Source organism: Petromyzon marinus, chromosome 40, assembly GCF_048934315.1.
Source record: "Petromyzon marinus isolate PM22_M1 ecotype Great Lakes invasive population chromosome 40, UKy_Petmar_22M1.pri1.0, whole genome shotgun sequence".
NCBI classification, from domain to species: Eukaryota; Metazoa; Chordata; class Hyperoartia; order Petromyzontiformes; family Petromyzontidae; genus Petromyzon; species Petromyzon marinus.
The window spans coordinates 1,056,963-1,069,696 of NC_133706.1; the positions used below are offsets into that span (position 1 = coordinate 1,056,963).

At 48.3% G+C, this 12,734-nt stretch overlaps 1 protein-coding gene across 4 annotated transcripts in view; it reads left to right on the forward strand.

The window, feature by feature from the left end:
- The first annotated feature begins 5,201 nt into the window (after positions 1-5,201).
- LOC116950716 (uncharacterized) overlaps positions 5,202-12,734 on the forward strand; it is a 65,031-nt gene continuing 57,498 nt past the window's right edge. Inside the window, exon 1 of one of the 4 annotated variants that reach the window (XM_032968708.2) lies at positions 5,202-5,434. The gene's annotated coding sequence lies outside the window, so the exon portion shown is untranslated. The remainder of the gene's footprint in view (positions 5,435-12,734) is intronic. The other 3 variants (XM_032968710.2, XM_032968709.2, XM_032968711.2) reach the window with 3 other exon arrangements.

Below are 12,734 nucleotides of genomic sequence, written 5' to 3' on the forward strand. Positions count from 1 at the left end.
ACACACTACGAGTGAAACACACACTACGAGTGAAACACACACTACGAGTGAGGCACACACTACGAGTGAAACACACACTACGAGTGAAACACACACTACGAGTGAAACACACACTACGAGTGGAACACACACTACGAGTGAAGCACACACAACGAGTGAAACACACACTACGAGTGAAACACACACTACGAGTGAAGCACACACTACGAGTGAAACACACACTACGAGTGAAACACACAATACGAGTGAAACACACACTATGAGTGAAGCACACACTACGAGTGAAACACACACACTACGAGTGAAGCACACACTACGAGTGAAGCACACACAACGAGTGAAACACACACTACGAGTGAAACACACACTACGAGTGAAACACACACAACGAGTGAAACACACACTACGAGTGAAGCACACACTACGAGTGAAGCACACACAACGAGTGAAACACACACTACGAGTGAAACACACACTACGAGTGAAACACACACGAGTGAAACACACACTACGAGTGAAACACACACAACGAGTGAAACACACACAACGAGTGAAACACACACTACGAGTGAAACACACACTACGAGTGAAACACACACACTACGAGTGAAACACACACTACGAGTGAAACACACACTACGAGTGAAACACACACTACGAGTGAAGCACACACTACGAGTGAAACACACACTACGAGTGAGGCACACACTACGAGTGAAACACACACTACGAGTGAAACACACACTACGAGTGAAGCACACACTACGAGTGAAACACACACACTACGAGTGAAACACACACTACGAGTGAAGCACACACTACGAGTGAAACACACACACACTACGAGTGAAACACACACACTACGAGTGAAACACACACTACGAGTGAAACACACACTACGAGTGAAGCACACATTACGAGTGAAACACACACTACGAGTGAGGCACACACTACGAGTGAAACACACACTACGAGTGAAACACACACTACGAGTGAAACACACACTACGAGTGAAGCACACACTACGAGTGAAACACACACACTACGAGTGAAACACACACTACGAGTGAAGCACACACTACGAGTGAAACACACACTACGAGTGAAACACACACACTACGAGTGAAACACACACTACGAGTGAAGCACACACTACGAGTGAAACACACACTACGAGTGAAACACACACAACGAGTGAAACACACACTACGAGTGAAACACACACTACGAGTGAAACACACACAACGAGTGAAACACACACAACGAGTGAAACACACAAAGAGTGAAACACACACTACGAGTGAAACACACACAACGAGTGAAACACACACTACGAGTGAAACACACACAACGAGTGAAGCACACACTACGAGTGAAACACACACAACGAGTGAAGCACACACTACGAGTGAAACACACAGTACGAGTGAAACACACACTACGAGTGAAACACACACTACGAGTGAAACACACACAACGAGTGAAACACACACTACGAGTGAAACACACACTACGAGTGAAGCACACACAACGAGTGAAACACACACTACGAGTGAAACACACACTACGAGTGAAACACACACAACGAGTGAAACACACACTACGAGTGAAACACACACAACGAGTGAAACACACACTACGAGTGAAACACACACAACGAGTGAAGCACACACTACGAGTGAAACACACACAACGAGTGAAACACACACTACGAGTGAAACACACACTACGAGTGAAACACACACTACGAGTGAAACACACACAACGCTGCTCACGAGGTATCGAGGTCGTTGTCGCGCACGGCAGCCGTGTACAGTAACCCGACTACCGTCCGCGGAACAGCGATATTACTTCGCCCCTCGACATTCACCGACGATCGTGTACTTGCTGCAAATATTCAGGACAATATGTCATCACCGAGATATTGCGGTTTACGCATGTACTTCTACAGGGACTCCTGTACTTACGAGCAATTCGACTTACGAACTTTCAGAGATACGAACAAACCCTGTCCCGTATGTCCAGTTGCCTGTTCGGACCGAGAGTCGTAAGATCGACCGCCGCGAAATAGATGGTGGTGGTGGCATCTACATCGACACAACGTGAAGAACCAGTGGCATCTACATCCACAGGAGGTTATACAACTTTTAAAGCCATTCCCCGTGTTTAGTGTACATGCTGTACAACACGTTTAGTATCGACAGGAGTAAAGTTGGACTTACGAACAAATCAACTTACGAACAGACCTCTGGAACCTAACTCGTTCATAAGTAGAGGAGTCCCCGTATGTTGACCTTTTCTCGCACCCCACGTAGCCAACTGTGTTAGTCGGAGGTGCGGGGGAAGGATCACAAACTAATGCACATACAAGGAGTGTGCAGCCATGCGGCATGTGGCTATTTTTAAGGCCTGTTTCGTGGCGGTATTCACATTGCATTGCTGCTCTTGAAATATTGAGGGTCAATATAATAACTTTGTTTTTTTTTTTACCAAAATCGAAAATAATGCCTCCTCTTGTTATTTTGGTTCCCGACCCCTGCCATAGACCGACCGTCGGGGTCGGCTAAGCCAGGTGGATCGAGAGACGACAAAGACGAGTTCTCGTGCCAACTCGTACAACCAGAGAGAAGGCTCCAGACTCGACGCTCTGTCTCGCTTTGACCGCGTCCGGAGGAGGGTCGACGCGTGAACACCGCAGCGGCTGTTCACCTCCCGGCAGTGCCCAAGTCGTTGCACCAGGCCATACCACCAAGTCTCCCATCGCACGTTAAAACTAAACAACTCAACAACAATTTGTTTGTATTGTACCACAAGGCCGTAGCCATGGAGTCAACATTGGGGGGGACCAAAAATCTTCCAGGGGGTGTGGGGGTCCCCCCCCCCCAGAAAAAAAATCTAAATTTGAAAACTAATTTCCTGCCTAAAATATTTTAAAAAAATCACTAACACATAGGATTGACTTTTTGTTTATTTTTTTACAATCATGTCTAATAGTGTATTGAATTACATTGCTCTGTTTTTACTTTTTTTTACCTTTTCTTGTTTCATTGTATGTAATGGCAGAGATGAGGGATTAATAAAGTACAACCTTAACCACAATCATATAAACATAAATCTATTTTATATTTCATAGCAATATATTGGGGGGGGGGCATTTTGAGCATATATATTATAATTACGGCCTTGTTGTACCAGGTAAAGTCCACTGAGCGATGTAGCTCTTTGTCAGAAGCGACACTCGCTATAACAAATGATAGCTCAACGAAGTGCCTTATTATTATCGTGTGGACATTCATAGCAGCCAAACACTCTAAACGCATGACGTTGTTTCTAAATGTGGAGGGGAAAAACCGGAGGATCCGGAGAAAAATCCACGCGACCACGGGGAGAAAGAGAAAGAGAGAGACACTTCAAATTCCAAATATACAGCAGGCGTCAGGGTCGGGATCGAACTCATGCCCTCTTCCATACCAGGCGAGGTTTAGGGCTGACCCCGGCTCACTGGGGGCATCTAGAGGCGGGGGATGTGGGCCGAAACTCACTCGTGGGCTCACACCGCCCAGACACACTTCTACAAGTGTGTCTGGGCGGAACGCTTCCCGAATTAAATTAAATGTAAAATAATTCACCGCTCACCCCGGCACACACGGGGAGACAGTTAATGGTTTAACAAGTGCCCGCATCACCGCATCTCTCCTTCACGAAGGGACGCTCGGGTAGAACGCACGCAGATTACGCCACCATCGTCACCTCCGACTAGCACGCTCGCCGGCTACGTACGGCGCGAGAAAAGGTCGAACAAGCGGACGTGCACCATCGGGGGTGGGATACGGGCCGGTCTGGCAGTCGCCGATTCTCAAGGCTGGGCGAAGGGGCAATAGAATAACCCCGGAGGGTGAGTGGCACGTGGATTAGCATCATCGCGATCACATCAGGGATTAAAGAGGAGGGGGGGAGGGGGCTTTGAGACCCCCCTAGCGTTGCTCACCTGAGTCGGGGGGGGGGGCATTGAAGGTGGAGAGGCAGGAAAGGTTGAAGGGAAAATGCGGGGTATTTGGGGCATTTCCCAGGCGACTCTGTGTTATAGGGGGTTTTGTTTGTCCTATAAACACCGACAACGAACAACCACGCGCGTCTAGGAGCTCTCAACGTATCCTAGAGAGCAAGGCCGTAATTATCATATCCCCCCCAATATTCAAATATGCTCAAAATGTCCCCCCAAATATATTGCTATAAAATAGATTTCTGTTTATATGATTGTGGTTATGGTTGTACTTTATACATTCCTAATCTCTGCCATTACATACAATGAAACAAGAAAATGTAAAAAAAAATACAAAACAGAGCAATGTAATACAATAACACTATTATTATAGTCCATCCTATGTGTTAGTGAATTTTTAAATATTTCAAATTTAGATTTTTTTTCTGGGGGGGGGGGGACACCCAGACCCCCTGGAGGATTTGGTCCCCCCCCAATGTTGACTCCATGGCTACGGCTTTGCTAGAGAGCGTGTTCGCGTCTTCGTACGCCAGGGTGTACGTGCGAGGAGGCGGAAGCGCGCTGGTTTTGCGCACACTGCTCTCCGAATTGGGTGGCCCGATTTGGCTTCCCGCTCACGGTCAACATCGGTGACATGTGTGTGGGCTCATCGTGTGCCTCCCCGTGGCCGATTCGGCCGTAAATGATGACTGTGTCTCGTGCGTTGTGTAAACATCCACGTTGGAGAGACAAAGGCGGACGGGCGTGGTACTAGCCACCCACTCCCTCGTGTGCTGGCCTCGCTAGGTGCTGTTTAACAGCACTTGCCCTAAGTCTGTTAACATCAATACGGGTGACCTTTTTCTTTGCATTTGTATATGCTTGAGAGAGTGTATGTACATGTGTATGTTTGTTTTAGAGTGCTCGAGTGTATGTTGTTGTTGTTGAGTGTATGTTGTTATTGTTGAGTGTATGTTGTTATTGTTGAGTGTATGTTGTTGTTGTTGAGTGTATGTTATTGTTGTTGAGTGTATGTTAGTTTAGGTTAGATAGTGAAAGAAAGTGTGTATGTTTGTGTAAGAGAGAGAGAGAGTGAGTGTATGTGCGTGTGTGTTCCGGGCTTCCGCAAGCGCTCGCTAACAGCGCACAACACTTGCCTACCAACAGCGCACGTCGGCTGCGCAGTGGGGTGCCTTTATCTGTAGCATTGTGTGAGAGAGCGAGAGAGCGGACGCGTGTGAGTGAGTGCTTGTGAACAGGATGCCAACCCACGTGTCTCTCGCCGACCCAGCACAGAGGATCCGTTCTAGCAGGAGGGGCGGAACAAACTTCAGACACGGACTTGTGTGTTGCTGCTGCTGCTGATGATGATGCCGATGATGATGCGTGTTGATTGTTCGAAGGCATTGCTGGGAAGTCAATGATCACTTGCAAGAACAAGCAACATGTTATGTAAGTCATTGTTCCATATGTTCACATCGAATGCGCGTTCAGCTTGACACACACACGCACACGCATTCTCTGTGTAAGCTTCGACATCCGTATATGTCTCGCACAGTGCGCGCAGCTTTGATTGTTCATCGCCACTATCGCCGTGCAGTCTCGGCCCCTCCACTGCCGCGTGACGCTGCCATCCCTCCACGACCCTGCGATGTCAGTTCACAAGCCACCCAAAAGCAGCTACGCGCGAGACGATTCCATCGCTCCATCTCCGCTGCGGCGAATTTGTCCGCCGCGACTCGGTCGTCAAGATGTGCCGCCCGCCGCTGGCCCCGCGTGCCCCCCCCCCCCCCGCCCACTCCGCGCCCTAAGCCGGGACGTGTCCTGCCCAAACCCCGCTGCGACGCCGCCCATCGCGGACAGAATTGCGCCTCCGAACATCTGCACGGTGTTCTCCGGCAAGCCACGTGCTCGGTTTCCTCCTCGCCCTCTCTGCCAAAGTCCCAAAGATTGCGTCTCGCCCCCCGCGCATCTTTGTTGCACTTTTTTTAATTCCTGACCGCGTTGCACTTGATATGTTCACGTGCCTGGCCCGTGTACCAAAAAAAATGGATAAAGACGCAGCCCTGCAATTTCTCGCTCACGCCACTGCCAGAGCGAGGGCCTCTTGCTCCCAAGCGAACCCGAGAGACGCTGTTTGACCGACTAGTCCCACGTGCGTTGCCCAGACGTGTCGGAAGCGGTGGCAGTTTCCACACTTTACCCCACCAAACGCGTTCCTGCCCATCGACTAACTGTAGTTGTTGCCGATGTTTAACTCTGGGTGGACAGAGGAGGCGGCGGTGTCTGCGGGTGATTCGAGAGACTCGCATTATTCGAAAGAGAGACGTAATCGACCCAGCGATGACACCTGGGGATTGTACATTGTGCCGACCATTAACACACAGCTCCCTGCTGTACGTGAACGTCTGCCTGGATGCGGTGTATAGGAGGGACACGTGGATGAGAGAACGTACGCAGGATATTATTATTATTATTTATTAATTACGACGACGCTTGTTTACCCAGGAAAGCCTCAACGAGTCTTGGTGACATCAGTCGGGCAAGTGAGTGGGGCCATGGGGTAGGGCAGGGCACGTCACGGCCGACCCGTCAAGCGTAATGACGGAACGACCACGGCCACGGGTGGGAGCGGAACGCGTCCCGAGAGTTCCGACCATCACGGAGGAGATGGAGCGATGCGAATCAGAGGATCGTGAGATATTGCGGCGGCCTTCATCCAGCAGTGGATTGATCATGGCTGACGATGTGTGATACCAATACAGAGATTGTAACGTTTACGCATGGTGAATGTGGAATATGTTCTGCTATAGTACCTGCCATATACTAAATGACATGATATCCGTGTACAAGCAGTCCCCCAGATAAGAACGTCCGACTTACGAACACCCGCACTTACGAACGAACCGCCATATGATTAAACTATTTTTAGCCATCCGACTTGCGAACGCTCGGTCGTACTTACGAGCCGACCCGGGAAACTGGTTTGTTCGGCAGAGAATCCCGCTTGGAGAGTGTGAAAGTGATTACGTGTGGGGAGTGGTCGTGTAGTGGGTAGCGCGCTGTGCTATGAACCCGGCGACCCGGGTTCGATTCCCACTCACCAACACCAGTGACGATTATCTGAACCGGTTCTGGGCCTCCCCTAGGTCGACTCAGCCTCAAACGAGAACCTGGTGCGGTGTGTAAACATCGTCACTGGGGAGACAAAGGCGGTCAGGCGTGGTGTTGGCCACCCACCCCCTCGTGTGCCGTGCCGGCCTTTATAGGTGCTCGCTAACAGCACTTGCCCCTACAGTCTGTTACAGGCTATACGAAGGATCTTTGTAGTGGTTAGCACGCTGTGCTATGAACTCGGCGACCCGGGTACGATTCCCACTCACCGACAGCGGTGATAATTATCTGAACCGTTCCTGAACTTCCGCTAGGTCGACTCAGCCTCAAATAAGTACCTGGTATGGCGTGCCGGCCTTCATAGGGGCTCACTCACAGCACTTGCCCCGACAGTCTTATTATAATGGCTATATGATGGAATCTTTGGCCTTGTGCGCGTGTGCGTGTGGGCAATTGTGGAGACTCATTAATCCCCTTCCGACAAGCAAGCCAGCATCAGGACTCAAGGTAAGTGAAAGTAAAGCCTTATTTTTCATGTTACTTTAGCTCATGTTTGATTTACTATAAAGTATTTATTGCAGTATTATGTGCAAATGTCCAATTATTCTTATTTATGAGTTTAACAATGTTTCTCTTTTTGTTGACCCATAACACGTTTTAGAACACTGACCCATGTACAATTAAATATTGAGTTTCAAGATTAGAACAACTCGACGTACGAACGGGTCTCATGAATGTAACCCGTTCATAAGTATATCGTCCGCGATATTTATATTTACGTAGCATGATCAATTGTAAAAAAATAAAGGATATCTCAGGATACTTTAAAGCTAAAATTTAGTTCCAAAGTGTCGTTAAATAATCACGAAAATAAAAATGTACAGCCTGATGTCAACCCGCTGCTGGATTAAGGCATCATCCACAAGCTGTCAGTCTTGGTTGTTGTTTGATTATACTTCACCACCTTGGTCAGTGGAACTCTCGGACAGTGTTGACATCTTAAATCCTCTCCGTTTAACAACTTTTGGTCTAATTAGGGTTGTTCCTTTTTGGCTATGAATCAGCCAGCCTGCTATTACAGTTCTTTAACAGCCGTCTCCTTTTCATTCCCGGTGGCTTAAGACTTTTTTTTTGGAGAAAGGCCCCTCCTTATGAGTGCATATTGACATTGTTGTTGGTATTATTAGTATTAAAACCCCGAAGCCATATTTGGAGGGCTGCGTGATACAACCTGCGCATCAGCGCATCTGGGCGTCCGTGTGTTTCTCTGACAGCCCTGCCGCTCGGTGCCGACGATCCGGAGTTTCGTATCACAAGACCACATCCCGTGTTGTGTAAAGCTCCCGTTCAGCTCGCCGGGATTTTATTACGTAAACAGCCAGCCACGCTCTTAGGCTCACTTAGGTCACCGGCGTTTTCAGCTTATTGCGGTAAAAAAATATATTCTGGACAATGACATTCAGAAACCCATGGGTCTATCCAGTGCTGCATCACAGGGCCTCGTGAGCCTGCAATGCCACACTCCGTCTCACTCCTGCGCGCAAACGTATTTCATCGCTATTCCACATATATACGTATATACACCCACTCACTGTACGCAAGACGGTGGGTCTCTATGCGAGTCTATGGGTCTCTCAGCAAGTCTAGGGGTCTCTCAGTGAGTCAAAAGTCTATCGGTTTATAAATCAATTAATGGATATCTGAGTATATGGTTCTCTATTTTAGTCTATGGGTCTCTAGGTAAATTTATGGGTGTCTACGACAGTTGTAAGTCTGTGGATCACTATGCGAATCTATGGGTCTCCGTGCAAGTCATTGACAACCGGGCTGAGGTCATCACCTCGCTACATTTGAGAGCCCAGTTTAACCACAGTCGTCTTGAACCTGGATTCGAACCTAGAACCTCAGCAGTAATGGCTCAGCACTCTGACACCCCGAGCCACTCAGCCACTTCGGTTACCACTTAGTGTGTTTGAAATCTGGCCTACAGTGGGAAACCCGACTGGATATTTGGTTGAATGACAATTCTGTATGCGAATTAGCAATACCACATCGCAGGCAGCATTGCTATTTACTACTATATACTATTCTAGATTTCGTGACTGCAAGGATCCATACTCTTTGGTTCTATTGGGTAAAGTCACGGTAAAAAAATAAAATAACAAAAATCACGACGTTTCGGCCACAACACAAGCGGCCTTGATCAGGTGAAGGGACGAGACTGTCTGGAGAACAGCGCTGGAGTGAAAAAAGCCACGCCTAGATCACGACCTTTAAGCTGTGTGAAAAGAAACAAAGCGCCTTGACAAAGGAATTAGCATATAATTTAGCATTGAAATGGCTGAGTGATTAGCTTGTGACTGGTCACAGAAATGGCTATGTTAAAGTTAAAGCATACACATCCGCAAAGGCACCACTTGACAAAGGAATTAGCATAGAATTTAGCATTGAAATAGCTAAGTTAAAGTATACACATCTGCAGAGGCACCCCTTGACAAAGGAATTAGCATATAATTTAGCATTGAAATAGCTGAGTGATTCGCTTGTAACTGGTCACAGAAATAGCTATGTTAAAGTCAGAGCATATACATTCACCGAGGCACCTAGTACAAATCAAACAGGAGAATTTAGCGAAACACAACCATGCTCAGACCGCGGACCTTTAAGCTGTGTGCGAGCAAACAAGGTGTCCTGACAAAGAAATTAGCATAAAAATTAGCATTTGATTGGCCGATTTTAGAAAAGAGGTGGTGTACGTGCCGGTGGACTTGCCGTTTGGCGCGGTGGGGGGGGGGAGTTTACCTATTGATGGTGTGAAAAGGGAATTTATAAGAGCTGCGAAAGTTTGGGGTACCACTACTTGAAAAATATACTGTACCATTGAAATGAGTTTAATGTTTAGTTCAATTTAGAACATCTTTCCAATGGTTGCTTAATTTGAAACCATCTTCTCGTTTGAAATTGTGTCTGTGTTTGTAGATCTGAATTGCCTCGTGAATAAATCTCTGATAAAAACCCGTGGGTTTGCAAAGAACCTTGGTATCGGAGACAATTATATCGTGATCACCCACAGCGTTGTAACAGTGATCAGCCACGGCAGAAGAATTCGTTTTGCTGTGTTTTAAATCTGATTTGTGCTCGCGAATTCGGTCAGAGACATGTCGCTTTGTCTCCCCGATATAGCAATCACCGCAGGTACAACTCAATTTGTAAACCCCGGGGTACTGTAAGTCAGGAATGACATCCTTCACGGATGGGATCAGATCACGAATTTTGTGTACTGTATTGAACCGGACCTGGATCTTGTGTTTGTTTAGAATTTTGGAAATCTTTTTAGTAACGCCTGCTATATATGGTAGTGTGATGGTTTTGACCGGAGTATCAAGTGGTTGTTTCTGTATGGAGGGAGAAACAGCTTGGCGGATGGTACGGTCAGAGTAACCATTCCTTTTGAGGGCCAGGTGTACATGTTTTAATTCACTGGTCAGGTGGTGTTGGTCCGAAATGCAATGAGCCCTATGGTATAAAGTTTTGATGAGAGAATTCTTTTGGGCTGGGTGGTGGTGGGAATCAGGTTTCAAGTAGGAATCTGTGTGGGTGGGTTTCCTGTAGACAGAATGCCCCAATGAGCCATCAGGTCTCCTCTCAAACAGAACATCTAAGAATGATCGCTTGCCATCTTTCTCCACTTCCATGGTGAATTTGATGGCGGGATGTCTGGAATTGATGTGGTGTAGGAAAAGGTTCAGAGTTGGGAGGCCATGTGGCCAAATGACGAAAGTGTCATCCACATATCTCTTCCACAGGGAAGGTCTGAGGGTGGAAGTCTGGATGGCGTCTGATTCAAATTTCTCCATGAAAATATTGGCTATCACTGGTGACAAGGGGGATCCCATGGGGGTACCCTCATTTTGTTTGTAGAAGGAGCCATTCCAAGTAAAGTAGGTATTGTTGAGGCAGTGCCTAACCAGTGCAGGTGTGTCAGGGTCTAGTCCATGTTGGACCAAATTTTCAATTATTTCAACGGTATCAGGTACTGGGACCTTGGTGAACAAAGAGACCACATCGAAGCTGACAAGGATATTGTCAGGGGACAGTACAACGTCTTCGACCATAGAGACCAATTGGGCTGAGTTAAGTACTGCTGAGGCGGTCTTTCCAGTGGGTTTAAGAATGCTAAGAAACCCATTAGTAACATCAGCAAAAATGAACGCTCTGAACTCGCGAATTTAAAAAACAGAAGTGATATAGTCATCCTCTCAGCCGATAAAGGCAACGCTACTGTTATTACGGATAAAGATTCATACAACAACAAAATCCAGAATCTGCTCAACGATGGAAGTTACTCAAAAATAAAAAAATGACCCTACCAATAGCCTAGCGATAAAAACCAACAAGATCATCACAAGTTCGACCTCCCTAATCGACCCAACTTAACGTCCCTCCCTAAAACCTTCTGCTGCAAGACCCCCTAGATTCTATGGTCTTCCCAGAGGACCCGGGGAAAAATCCACGCGATCACAGGGAGAACATGCAAACTCCAAATATACAGGGTCAGGATCGATCCCACGACCTCCTGCATACCAAGCGAGGTAGTTAACATCTCACCACCGTGGTGCCCTCTGTGTAATTCCAGGTTTGCATGTCTCAATATGCATACCTGGAATTAGTTGGAACGCGTGGATAGGAGAGCATACGCAGGTTAGGGACGCACTTCAACCTGCTTCGAAAAGTAGGTGGGCTGGACGCGCCACTAAAAGAGTTGATGGTCGGTGGTCAGAACAAAGACAGAGTGCAGGAGTTGGGTGATTATATTGAAGCACCATGGGGGGGGGGGGGGGTGGAGTGGGTAGCGGTTGCCTGGGGGAGGACCTTCCACAGTGGATTGACTGGCCGATGATCGGCGATGACCCCTAATGGATATGTAGTGTTCTTCTTCTAGGTGTAAATTATACGGGCAGATTCACGTTTGTGAGCCGGGCGACAATAGCTGCGGGATTGGCGACACTAAATCGGTCCGTTCCGCCGGAGGAGCGGGGGCGCACGACGCAGCTGTTTGCGATGTGGTCCACTGTTTGATTCTGGTGGCCGCAGTCCCTGCACTGTGTGAGGAGGAGGAGGGGGGGGGGTCATCTTTAATGTCCCACTCGTCGAAGAGGCGTGCGCAGTGACCGGTCGCTGTTGTGAAGCGCTCGACGGAGCCACCGCAGCTCTCGTGGCGGATCGAGAGCCGCCGTGGGGAAGCAGCGCAGCGGCCCCCCGTGCCGATTTTATTCGGAAGCTCCGATTTGTAGTGGATGTCCAAGAATACGAATGACCAGTAACTAATGCGGCCGGCGCACACGGCACACACAAGACGCGCGCGCGCACACAGAGTCGCAGGGAGCGCCGTCCATGTATGATGCAGTCTGCTTATGTTGGGGACGCGCGGAGGCGAAGCCGAGCCCCGCTCGTGCGGCTGTCCTTACAAAGGCAACCAACACTCGCGGCACTCATCAATGAATCATCACGCGGTAGCTACGAGAGTCACGGAGCACCCGGGCGCTCATCGAGCAGGGGACCTCGAACGCACTCAACTGGCGGTGCGCCCGTGTTTGTAAGCAGCGCACATGGGGCGTCTACAGAGTGCGCGTGTGTG